Source organism: Lipotes vexillifer, unplaced genomic scaffold, assembly GCF_000442215.2.
Source record: "Lipotes vexillifer unplaced genomic scaffold, Lipotes_vexillifer_v1.1 scaffold810, whole genome shotgun sequence".
NCBI lineage: Eukaryota > Metazoa > Chordata > Mammalia > Artiodactyla > Lipotidae > Lipotes > Lipotes vexillifer.
In genome coordinates this window covers 1,711,071-1,723,609 of record NW_006797357.1, presented here as the reverse complement: position 1 = coordinate 1,723,609, position 12,539 = coordinate 1,711,071, and the positions used below count along the sequence as shown (strand labels likewise).

The following is a 12,539-nucleotide window of genomic DNA, read 5'->3' as shown; positions in this document are numbered from 1 at the left end:
GTTCCTGGTATATTGAGGTTGTCTTTGTTACTTTTACTCAGAAAGGAAAATTATTAAATATGTTCCTACAGCTCAAGTTGTTGCTATTCTTACACCTGAGAAACATGAACAGTTCAGGAGACCATAGTCTGATAGCAGAGACGACTCAGAATTATTTCTTCGTTACTCCAACAATGCCAGAGAAGCTGCATTTTTAACAATTGATGGCAAAAGAGCCACACTAATTTAAGAAATTCTTATCCATTTTATGAAAACTTTTTATATTGCTGAAAAGAGCTGTGATCCCCTTCGCTTGATAAGCTTTTCTTTTCAGTATATTTTATTACAGTGGAATGGAGCTTTGTAAACATAGAGTCTGAAGGTTAAAATATAGTATTTGAAAACTGGGTCTGAAATATATTTGTGATTCACTACATTTGTTACTGCCTTAAACTTATGTTGGAATTTTCAGATATAAATCTGATTTTTAAAAGTTCCAAATACGTACCTCTTTTTTTTTTTTTTTTTTTTTTTTTTGCTAAACTGGATCTTATCTGCAGTGTTTTCTAAAGCACAGCGTATGTTCTGTGGATATTTATGAAACATTAAGATGTATTAACTCATACTCATAAATTGAGTTTAGGAAACCACTTTAAAAAGTACAATTATTGAATTCAAAAAATTTTAAACTATGCTTTTTAAATGTTACTTAAAATTTTAGATTTCGGAAGATGGCAAAATGTACTGCATCTGTTCTCACTGCATAATCCTTGGCTTTAAATAGCCTGGCAGGCAGTGGAAGTTCGGAGGCCCGAGCTTACATGGGAGTCTGAGTTTTTACAGCACAGGGGCTGCTTCTGTTTCCCCCAACTGCTGCTTTGGCCCAAGGGAGCGCCTGACACACTGGTGATTAGGAATACTGTGTTCAACAGCTGGTCTGTGACATTCCAAAGATTTGCCATCTCATTCTGTACATATGAAATATTTCTTTGAGGCAGTAGCTGCTTTTACCACATACCCCATGTGAGGCTGAGGACAGTGCTAGGAATAGAAGAGGAATTTGGGTGTGGAAGACACCAGGGTAGCTACTGATTGCTGACAATACTGCTGAACTCCTCTATGGTGCTTTATTTGTAGTTCACATGCAAAAACGAGAGATATGAAACAACAGAAAAATAAATCGGACAGTTATGCAAGTGGTTTTGAAAACAGAGATGTTTGTTTACGGTCTAATTAAATTGAAAGGATTTTGAAGCTTCATGTTCATATGAGGTTACGGCCCGTGCAGTGATGTTTGTGCATGCAACTCTAGAATCACAAATTTTGTTTGACGAAGTGAATATTACAGACCACCTCTGCTACATAACAAAGTTAATGGTAATTAATGGGATTGCATCTACTAATATGATTAGAACTAAGATACCATTTGTCCCACATTATTCCTTCCCATTGCTGGACAGAATAGTGTGAACACAAACTAGTGCTTTGAGAAACAAACACAAAAACCCCTCTCATGTGGCCTTGATCTTACTCTAGATGAGATCTTCTGCGAAAGCTCAGAAAGTGAAATTCTTACCACCAGGAGCCACTGATAGGAAATGTTTAAAAATTATAATTAAAATAAACACATCATTCAATTAGCATTTATTTTTTTCTAAGACAAATTTTAAAGTAATACACAGCCATTTTTTTGATTTGGAAAATAGATCAAATATTATCAACAATAAAAACCATTTATTGGGGCTTCCCTGGTGGCGCAGTGGTTGAGAGTCCGCCTGCCGATGCAGGGGATACGGGTTCGTGCCCCGGTCTGGGAGGATCCCACATGCCGTGGAGCGGCTGGGCCCGTGAGCCATGGCCGTTGAGCCTGCTCGTCCGGAGCCTGTGCTCCACAATGGGAGAGGCCACAACAGTGAGAGGCCCACATACGGCAAAAAAAAAAAAAAAACAAAAAACCATTTATTGGTTTATAACATTTTCAACTAATATTCACCATTCCTTACTTTAAATACTACTCTAAAGTATAAATGCTTGTGGTTGTAGGTTGTGGATAGAAATGGTGAAAAAAAAAGGGAAAAAAAAACCCATTAATATACTTCTACGACCATGAGATAGCTACTTTTAATTCCTACTTCAATCTTCTCTTGCACATAAATACATGTATCACTCTTCACAAAATTAGGACTATATTTGCAAGGAGTTTTTGTTGTTTTGTTTTGTTTTTTAACATCTTTATTGGAGCATAATTGCTTTACAACGGTGTGCTAGTTTCTGCTGTATAACAAAGTGAATCAGCTATATGTATACATATATCCCCATATCTCCTCCCTCTTGCGTTTCCCTCCCACCCTCCCTATCCCACCCCTCTAGTTGGACATGAAGCACCGAGCTGATCTCCCTGTGCTATGCAGCTGCTTCCCACTAGCTATCTATTTGACATTTGGTAGTGTATATATGTCCATGCTACTCTCTCACTTCGTCCCAGCTTACCCCTCCCCATCCCTGTGTCCTCAAGTCCATTCTCTACGCCTGTGTCTTTATTCCTGTCATGCCCCTAGATTCTTCATTTTTTTTTTTTTTAGATTCCATATATACGTGTTAGCATGTGGTATTTGTTTTTCTCTTTCTGACTTACTTCACTCTGTATGACAGTCTCTAGGTCCATCCACCTCACTACAAATAGCTCAATTTCGTTTCTTTTTATGGCTGAGTAATATTCCATTGTATACATGTGCCACATCTTCTTTATTCATTCATCTGTCAATGGACACTTAGGTTGCTTCCATGTCCTGGCTATTGTAAATAGAGCTGCTATGAACATTGTGGTACATGTATCTTATTGAATTATGGTTTTCTCAGGGTATATGCCAAGTAATGGGATTGCTGGGTCATATGGTAGTTCTATTTTTAGTTTTTTAAGGAACTCCCATACCATTCTCCATAGTGGCTGTATCAATTTACATTCCCACCAACAGTGCAAGAGGGTTCCCTTTTCTTCACACCCTCTCCAGCATTTATTGTTTGTAGACTTTTTGATGATGGCCATTCTGACTGGTGTGAGGCGATACCTCACTGTAGTTTTGATTTTCATTTCTCTAATGATTAGAGATGTTGAGCATCCTTTCATGTGTTTGTTGGCAATCTGTTTATCTTCTTTGAAGAAATGTCTATTTAGGTCTTCTGCCCATTTTTGGATTGGGTTGTTTGTTTTTTTGATATTGAGCTGCATGAGCTGCTTGTATATTTTGGAGATTAATCCTTTGTCAGTTTCCTCATTTGCAAATATTTTCTCCCATTCTGAGGGTTGTCTTTTCATCTTGTTTATGGTTTCCTTTGCTGTGCAAAAGTTTTAAGTTTCATTAGGTCTCCTTTGTTTAATTTTGTTTTTATTTCCATTTCTCTGGGAGGTGGGTCATACAGGATCTTTTTGTGAGTTATGTCGTACAGTGTTCTGCCTGTGTTTTCCTCTAAGAGTTTTATAGTGTCTGGCCTTACATTTAGGTCTTTAATCCATTTTGAGTTTATTTTTGTGTATGGTGTTAGGGAGTGTTCTAATTTCATTCTTTTACATGTAGCTGTCCAGTTTTCCCAGCACCACTTATTGAAAAGGCTGTCTTTTCTCTATTGTATATTCTTGCCTCCTTGATCAAAGATAAGGTGACCATATGTGTGTGGGTTTATCTCTGGGCTTTCTATCCCATTCCATTGATCTATATTTCTGTTTTTGTGCCAGTACCATACTGTCTTGATTACTGTAGCTTTGAGGTATAGTGTGAAGAGCAGGAGCCTGATTCCTCCAGCTCTGTTTTTCTTTCTCAAGATTGCTTTGGCTATTTAGGGTCTTTTGTGTTTCCATACAAATTGTGCAATTTTTTGTTCTAGTTCTATGAAAAATGCCATTGGTAGTTTGATAGGGATTACACTGAATCTGCAGATTGCTTTGTGTAGCATAGTCATTTTCACAATATTGATTCTTCCAATCCAAGAACATGGTATATATCTCCATCTATTTGTATCATCTTTGATTTCTTTCATCAGTGTCTTATAGTTTTCTGCATACAGGTCTTTTGTCTCCTTAGGTAGGTTTATTCCTAGGTATTTTATTCTTTTTGTTGCAATGGTAAATGGGAGTGTTTCCTTAATTTCTCTTTCAGATTTTTCATCATTAGTGTATAGGATTGCAAGAGATTTCTGTGCATTAATTTTGTATGCTGCTGCTTTACCAAATGCATTGATTAGCTCTAGTAGTTTTCTGGTAGCATCATTAGGATTCTCTATGTATAGTATCATATCATCTGCAAACAGTGACAGTTTTACTTCTTTTCCGACTTGGATTCTTTTTGTTTCTTTTTCTTCTCTGATTGCTGTGGCTAAATCTTCCAAAACTATGTTGAATAATAGTGGTGAGAGTGGGCAACCTTGTCTTGTTCCTGATCTTAGTGGGAATGGTTTCAGTTTTTCACCATTGAGAACGATGTTGGCTGTGGGTTTGTCATATATGGTGGGTTTTTTTTGAGGTAAGTTCCTTCTATGCCCACTTTCTGGAGGGTTTTTTATCATAAATGGGTGCTGAATTCTGTCAAAAGCTTTTTCTGCATCTATTGAGATTATCATATGTTTTTTCTCCTTCAGTTTGTTAGTATGGTGTATCACGTTGATTGATTTGCATATATTGAAGAATCCTTGCATTCGTGGAATACCCACGTGACCATGGTGTATGATCCTTTTAATGTGCTTTTAATGTGTTGGATTCTGTTTGCTGGTAGTTTGTTGAGATTTTTTGCATTTATGTTCATCAGTGATATTGGACTGTAGTTTTCTTTTTTTGTGACATCCTTGTCTGGTTTTGGTATCAAGGTGATGGTGGCCTCGTAGAATGAGTTGGGGAGTGTTCCTCCCTCTGCTATATTTTGGAAGAGTTTGAGAAGGATAGGTGTTAGCTCTTCTCTAAATGTTTGATGGAATTCGCCTGTGAAGCCATCTGGTCCTGGGCTTTTGTTTTTTGGAAGATTTTTAATCACAGTTTCAATTTCAGTGCTTGTGATTGGTCTGTTTATACTTTCTATTTCTTCCTGGTTCTGTCTCAGAAGGTTGTGCTTTTCTAAGAATTTGTCCATTTCTTCCAGATTGTCCATTTTATTGGCATAGAGGTGCTTGTAGTAATCTCTCATGATCCTTTGTATTTCTGCAGTGTCAGTTGTTACTTCTCCTTTTTCATTTCTGATTCTATTGATCTGAGTCTTCTCCCTTTTTTTCTTGATGAGTCTGGCTAAGGGTTTATCAATTGTGTTTATCTTCTCCAAGAACCAGCTTTTAGTTTTATTGATCTTTGCTATTGTTTCCTTCATTTCTTTTTCATTTATTTCTGATTTGATCTTTATGATTTCTTTCCTTCTACTAACTCTGGGGTTATTTTTTTGTTCTTCTTTCTCTAATTGCTTTAGGTGCAAGGTTAGGTTGTTTATTTGAGATGTTTCTTGTTTCTTGAGGTAGGATTGTATTGCTATAAACTTCCCTCTCAGAACTGCTTTTGCTGCATCCCATAGGTTTTGGGTGATTATGTTTTCATTGTCTTTTGTATCTAGGTATTTTTTGATTTCCTCTTTGATTTCTTCAGTGATCTTTTGGTTATTTAGTAGTGCATTGTTTAGCCTCCATGTGTTTGTACTTTTTACAGATTTTTTCTTATAATTGATATCTAGTCTCATAGCGCTATGGTCGGAAAAGATACTTGATACGATTTCAATTTTCTTTAAGGCTTGATTTGTGACCCAAGATAAGATCTGTCCTGGAGAATGTTCCATGAGCACTTGAGAAGAAAGTGTGTTCTGTTGTTTTTGGATGGCATGTCCTATAAATGTCAATTAAGCCCATCTTTTTTAATGTATCATTTAAAGCTTGTGTTTCCTTATTTATTTTCATTTTGGATGATCTGTCCATTGGTGAAAGTCACGTGTTAAAGTCCCCTACTATGATTGTGTTACTGTTGATTTTCCCTTTTATGGCTGTTAGCATTTGCCTTATGTATTGTGGTACTCCTATGTTGGGTGCATAAATATTTACAATTGTTATTTCTTCTTCTTGGATTGATCCCTTGATCATTATGTAGTGTCCTTCTTTGTGTCTTGTAATAGTCTTTATTTTAAAGTCTATTTTGTCTGATATGAGAATTGCTACTCCAGCTTTCTTTTGATTTCCATTTGCATGGAATATATTTCTCCATCCCCTCACTCTCAGTCTGTATGTGGCCCTAGGTCTGAAGTAGGTCTCTTGTAGACAGCATATATATGGGTCTTTGCAAGGAGTTTGATATCCTGATCATACTCGTTCTTGTCTGTTGCCCTCCCCACCTCCCACTAACCCAGACCCATCCTCTGCCCTTCTTAGCCCCAGTCTGAGCCCAAGCAGGCTGACCCCTATGGGCCACGTCATTCTAGTTTCCAACTGGGTTCAGCCAATGGGAGGCACTGACTGCAGAGAGGGGCTGGAGAGAGGTGGTCGGTGGGCAGGAGGGGAGAAATGTCAGGGCATTTCTTTCCCCACTGCCAGCCTGCTGCAGACGGAGGCTCTGGCAGGACCTGCCTCCCCCCAGGACAGGAGCTCTGGAGAGACAGCCTCTCCCCCAGGACTTGGACGCTGGCATTCTAATCCTTTTGCCCCTTCAGCACTTGGGGTGGTGATGTTCTCTGCCTTTTCCTGTTCCTGGTGCTTCACGAAACTCTATTGATTCCCTTTACTTTGCCTGCTCTCCCATAAGTGATTCCTTCATTAAAGTCCTTTTCAGGAGATAAAAGAAATTTTCACATATTGAGCTATGGTGAAGTCATGGCTAATACATGAGTTTACCTGAATTTTAACTGCTAACTAAAACAGCCTGTTTGTACCCTATCAAATGTACATTGTACATCTGCTTTAATTATTAAAGAAAAAGGCACATTGACTAGAAGTAAAGAATGTCCATATTAAAAATAAAGATCAAGTGCCTCCTTTCCTGGCCTGCCAGTGCTGGAACTCCTTTGATGATAAGACTCCCTTCCCAGGTGCCACGGCCATACTGACTCGCTATGTATCTGTTTTCCTGAAACCTTGAAGGAATGGATTCCTGACTTATTTGATGTTCTTGGTTCTGACAAGATATAAAACTGTGTTGAAATCCGTGCTTCTCTGGAGCGGTTATCTGAGAAGCTGCCTTCCAGGCTATAGTCCTCAGTTTGGCTCAGATAAAACTCTTTTCTATTCCTATTATAGATTTTTTTATTGATTGTTTTCATCAACACAGGAGATGGAATTCTGGCTGGTTTTCTTTGTTTTTGCCAGAACCCTGATTGATTGACTTCTTCTCTTCTTTTTTTAAAAATTTTTATTGGAGTAGAGTTGATTTACAATGTTGTGTTAGTTTCTGCTGTACAGCAAAGTGCATCAGCTATACATATACATATACCCACTCTTTTTTAGACTTTTTCCCTTATAGGCCATTACAGAGTATTGAGTAGAGTTCCCTGTGCTATACAGTAGGTCCTTATTAGTTATCTATTTTATATACAGTAGTGTGTATATGTCAATCCCAATCTCCCTTCCCACTGCTTTACTTCTTAAGTGATTAAAAAAAAATAGTGCATTACTTTCTTTTGCCAGCAAACATGAACTGATTTGTAATGGCTATGCACTATTGCAACAAAGATAAATGGTATTATAATTTAACCATTCCTTTTCACTACTGGCCCCAACAGGAAGCAGATGGCACTGTTAAGTTGGAATAATTCAAATTAGAATAATTTATTTATAAAGACACTAATTACAAAGGAGTGAGCAGGGTGGAGAGGAGCTACAAGGCAGTGTCATAACCTGAGGTTAGCATTGTGGAGCTCTTAGGTCCCCCGGTCCAGAGGGATGAGAGGAGGAAGCAGGTCTCAGAAATCAAAAAGAAAGTCAGATAGAGGAGACCATCAGCTGTAACTTTCATTTGAGGGATCCGCCCAAGGTGACCTCATAGGCACAGGGAGAATAAATACTTTCTCCTTCCAGTCTCCTACCAGGGCACCCCATTGCCTGGATTTATCTGGTAGCCAGAGGGTATGGCCTTCCTGTAAATACAGTTCAACAACCTCCCAGGGCAGAGAAAAGTGGAGCGTGACTCCTGGGGTCCAGGGGCAAACTCCAGCACTTCAGTAAAGTGAGGACTGTTGCCATAGCTCTCTCTTAGGAAAGCTTTTCTACAAAATACAGCTTGAGACAAGGATTGAAGAGCCGACAGTTTATTTGGGGCGTGTAAGCCCAGGATGGTAAAGGTGAGGAAATAGGGGGAAGGAAGCAAGAAAAAAATGGGAAACAAAGTGATGCGATGTGCTGACATGCTGGCCACTGTTTCACAATGAACTACAAAGAGACTGCAGCCTCTGGGCAGGGATGTTGGCTCAGCACCTGGAACTTCTCCAGAAAATTTTCAGTAAGAAATCAAATCTTAGAGCAATCCACAGGGAAGAAAGGAAAGGGAATTTGCCCCATTCCATACTATATCCTATATCTCATCAGTCAAGGTTCAACTCACAGGGAGTAGACTTTCCTACAGTCTGAGTTATATCATCCAACCCCTTAGTGGCTGCTCAGAAAATCAGACCTCATGCCCCACGGTGTGACATTTCATCCAGGCTAGGAGCAGAAGGATGACTCGGCATGATTAGGGCTCAGTCAGGGTGAGGAGTGCAGCCTCGGGGATTCCACTTGAACTCTAGCTACCTAAGGAGGCTAGACAAAGGCTCTGGCAAAGGTGGCAGCATCACGGTCTGGGAGGCAGGGGATACTTTCAAAAAAAAGAAGGCAGGTGAGAAGGTACACAGGGTCTGTAGCCACAACAACCTCAGATCCAGAACTGCAGGAAGAGGGTGCCAGGCAAATCACACAGTCTTACAGCATCTACACTGCCTTCAAACTATGGACTGTAATATCACCTTATATTTTGATCTAATTTTTAATCTGCTTAGGTGCAAAGTCAGTCCTCTTAAACTTCTCTGGATTTTTCTTTTTCTGAAGATAGTGGACCAATCCTGGAAGTCCAGAAGATTTTGATTCCACTGATCTCCCCAAGTCCAAACTGACCTTATCTTATTTCTCACCTACTTGTGATGATCTGAAAATTGCTGTTAATGGGTCTTAGCACATCCAAAGAGTGATTTCAAAAAACACAAATAACAACTTCAGGTTAAAAAAAAAAAAAATCCAAAATACCTAATAATCATTTACTCAAGCTTAAGAAAAATCATTTTTTCAATAATGACCACTGTTCTCTTCAGAGGTTCTCAAATAATTAGTTGGAAAGAAGAATTAAAATGTTGGTTCATTATGCTGGCTAATAGCTTAGACATTATATTTTGAAAATAACTCTGTGTTAGCAATTGAGTTGGCTAGATGTTCTCCACAAAATAACAGAGAAGTATTTTAAATTTGAAAAGTAAATGATTCTAAGTAACTATTTTTTTCTATATTTCCACAGCATTGTTTAATATATAAGAGCATGTATGTTTGTATATATATGTTTATAAAATCCTGTTTATTAATGTTTTCTAACTTCAAGGACAAATACAAAAAAACATATTGTGGTAAGATAAAATGGTCTCTATGATACCATTCTTTGTAATTTGTTCAGACTGTCTTCATGACCCAGTATGTAGTAACTTTTCTTAAATGCATTATGTATATATGAAAATAATCCATGTGTATATTTTCTATTTGAGAATATATATGAACACTCTCCTAAGGAAGGAGACAAAAGCAAAAATAAACAAATGAGAGCTAATTAAAAGCTTTTGCACAGCAAAGGAAATCATTGACAAAATGAATAGACAACTTACTGAATTGGAGAAAATATTTGCAAATAATATGACCACTAAGGGGTTAATATTCAAAATGTATAAACAGCTCATACAACTCAATATCAAAAATACCCCCCAAACAACCCAGTTAAAAGTGGACTGAAGACCTGAATAGAGATTACAGTGAAAGCCGAGACAGTGGGCATGCGAGCAGGGGCCAGGCGGACATCTTGGGATCCGAAGAGTGGCCAGGCCAGCTGAGCAGGAGGCCGCGGACACCAGGTCTGTTCTCAGAGAGATGGGCCGCGGAGACTGAGCTGCTGCCATGACTGGAGGCTTATTCATCTATAAGCACAAGGGTGAGGTACTCATCTCCCAAGTCTACCGAGATGACATTGGGAGGAACGCAGCGGTTGCCTTTTGGGTCAATGTTATCCATGCCGGGCAGCAGGTACGCAGCCCCATCACCAACATTGCTCGCACCAGTTTCTTTCATGTTCAGTAGTCCAACATCTGGCTGTCAACTGTCACCAAGCAGAATGTCAGTGCTGCCATGATCTTCAAATTCCTCTGTTAAATGTGTGACATAATGGCTGCCTACTTTGGCAAGATCAGCAAAGAGAACATCAAGAACAATTTTGTGCTCATATATCAGCTGCTGGATGAGATCCTAGACTTTGGCTACCCAGAGAACTCAGAGACAGGCGCTCTGAAAACCTTCATCACCCAGCAGGGCATCAAGAGCCAGCATCAGACAAAAAAGAGCAGTCTCAGATCACACTGGGCAGATTGTCTGGTGGTGGGAGGGCATCAAGTATAGCCAGAACGAGCTCTTCCTGGATGTGCTGGAGAGTGTGAACCTCCTCATGTTCCCACAGGGGCAGGTGCTGAGTGCCCATGTGACAGGCTGGGTGGTGATGAAGAGCTACCCGAGTGGCATGCCCGAATGCAAGTTTGGGATGAATGACAAGACTGTCATTGAGAAGCAGGGCAAAGGCACAGCTGATGAAACAAGAAGAGCGGGAAGCAATCAATTGCCATTGATGACAGCACCTTCCACCAGTGTGTGCGACTCAGCAAGTTTGACTCGGAGCGCAGCATCAGCTTCATCCCACCAGACAGAGAATTTGAGCTCATGAGGTATGGCACCACCAAGGACATCATCCTTCCTTTCCGAGTGATCCTGCTAGTTCGGGAAGTGGGATGCACCAAGCTGGAGGTCAAGGTGATCATTAAGTCCAACTTCAAGCCATCACTACTGGCTCAGAAGATTGAGGTGAGGATCCCAACCCCATTGAACACCAGTGGGGTGCCGGTGATCTGTATGAAGGGGAAGGCCAAGTACAAGGCTAGTGAGAACGCCATCATGTGGAAGATCAAGTGCATGGCAGTCATGAAGAAATAGCAGATCAGTGCTAAGGTTGAGCTTCTGCCCACCAACAACAAGAGATGGGCTCGACCCCCCATTTCAATGAACTTTGTGGTGCCATTCGCGCCTTCTGGCCTCAAGGTGCACTACTTTAAGGTGTTTGAACCGAAGCTGGACTACAGCGACCATGATGTCATCAAATGGGTGTGCTACATTGGCCACAGCGGCATTTAAGAGACCAGTTGCCAGCTGCCTAGTGGCAGCTAGCCCGCCTCCCCACCCTCCCTGTTCCACAGGTCTGGGTGCCCTCCACCACCACACATCAGTGTCTCCTCCCTCCTGCTTTGCTGCCTTCCATTTGCACCAGCCCGAGTCTAGGTCTGGACCAACCACATTGCAAGCGGGGCTCCCTGGGCAGGGCGGTTTCTGAGGCTCCCATTCCTCCATGCATCTGCCTGCCCCAGCCCAATGCCAGGCTCTGAGTTCTGTGACCAAAGCCAGGTGGACCCCATCTGCTCCCCTCCCCTGTGGCCACATCTCTCTGGAGTGGGAGGATTGGCTGCCCCTCACCTTAGAGCTCCCCCAAAGGCCAGAAATGGATCCCCAGCCCTCAGTTCCTACTCTGCTTTGGGATAGTGTGAGCTTCATTTTGTACATGTGTGACTTCGTCTAGTTATAAACCTAATAAACTCTGTAGAACGGGAAAAAAACAACAACACCTGAATAGACACTTTTCCAAAGAAGACATACAGATGGCCAACAGGCACATGAAAAGATGCTTAACATTGCTAATCATCAGGGAAATGCAAATCAAAACCACAATGGGATATCACCTCACACCTGTCAGAATGTCTATCATCAAAAAGATCACAAATAACAAATGTTGGCGAGGATGTGTACACTGTTGGTGGGAATGCAAATTGGCTCAGCTACTGTGGAAAACAGTACAGATGTTCCTCAAAAAACTAAAATTAGAATTATATGCTACAACAATTCTACTTCTGGGTATATATTCAACAAAAGCAAAAACACTAGTTTGAAAAGATACATACAAAGATACCCTAATGTTCATAGCAGCATTATTTACAATAGCCAAGATATGGTAGCAATCTAAGTGTCAATCAACAGATGAGAGGATAGAGAAGATGTGGTATATATACACAGTGGAATGCTACTCAGCCATAAAAAAGAATGAAATTTTGCAATTTACAACATGGATAGACCTGGAGGGTACTATTCTTAGTGAAATAAGTCAGACAGAGAAAGACAAAGACTGTATGTTATCACTTATATGTGGAATCTAAAAAATAAAACAAACTAATTAATATAACGAAACAGAAAAAAAAAAACCTCCTTGTATTATCTAGTAATATATATTAAGA

At 40.1% G+C, this 12,539-nt stretch overlaps 1 pseudogene; it reads left to right on the top strand.

The window, feature by feature from the left end:
- Positions 1 to 10,113: 10,113 nt before the first annotated feature.
- On the top strand, positions 10,114 to 11,424 carry LOC103082102 (AP-2 complex subunit mu pseudogene; annotated as a pseudogene).
- Positions 11,425 to 12,539: the final 1,115 nt, after the last annotated feature.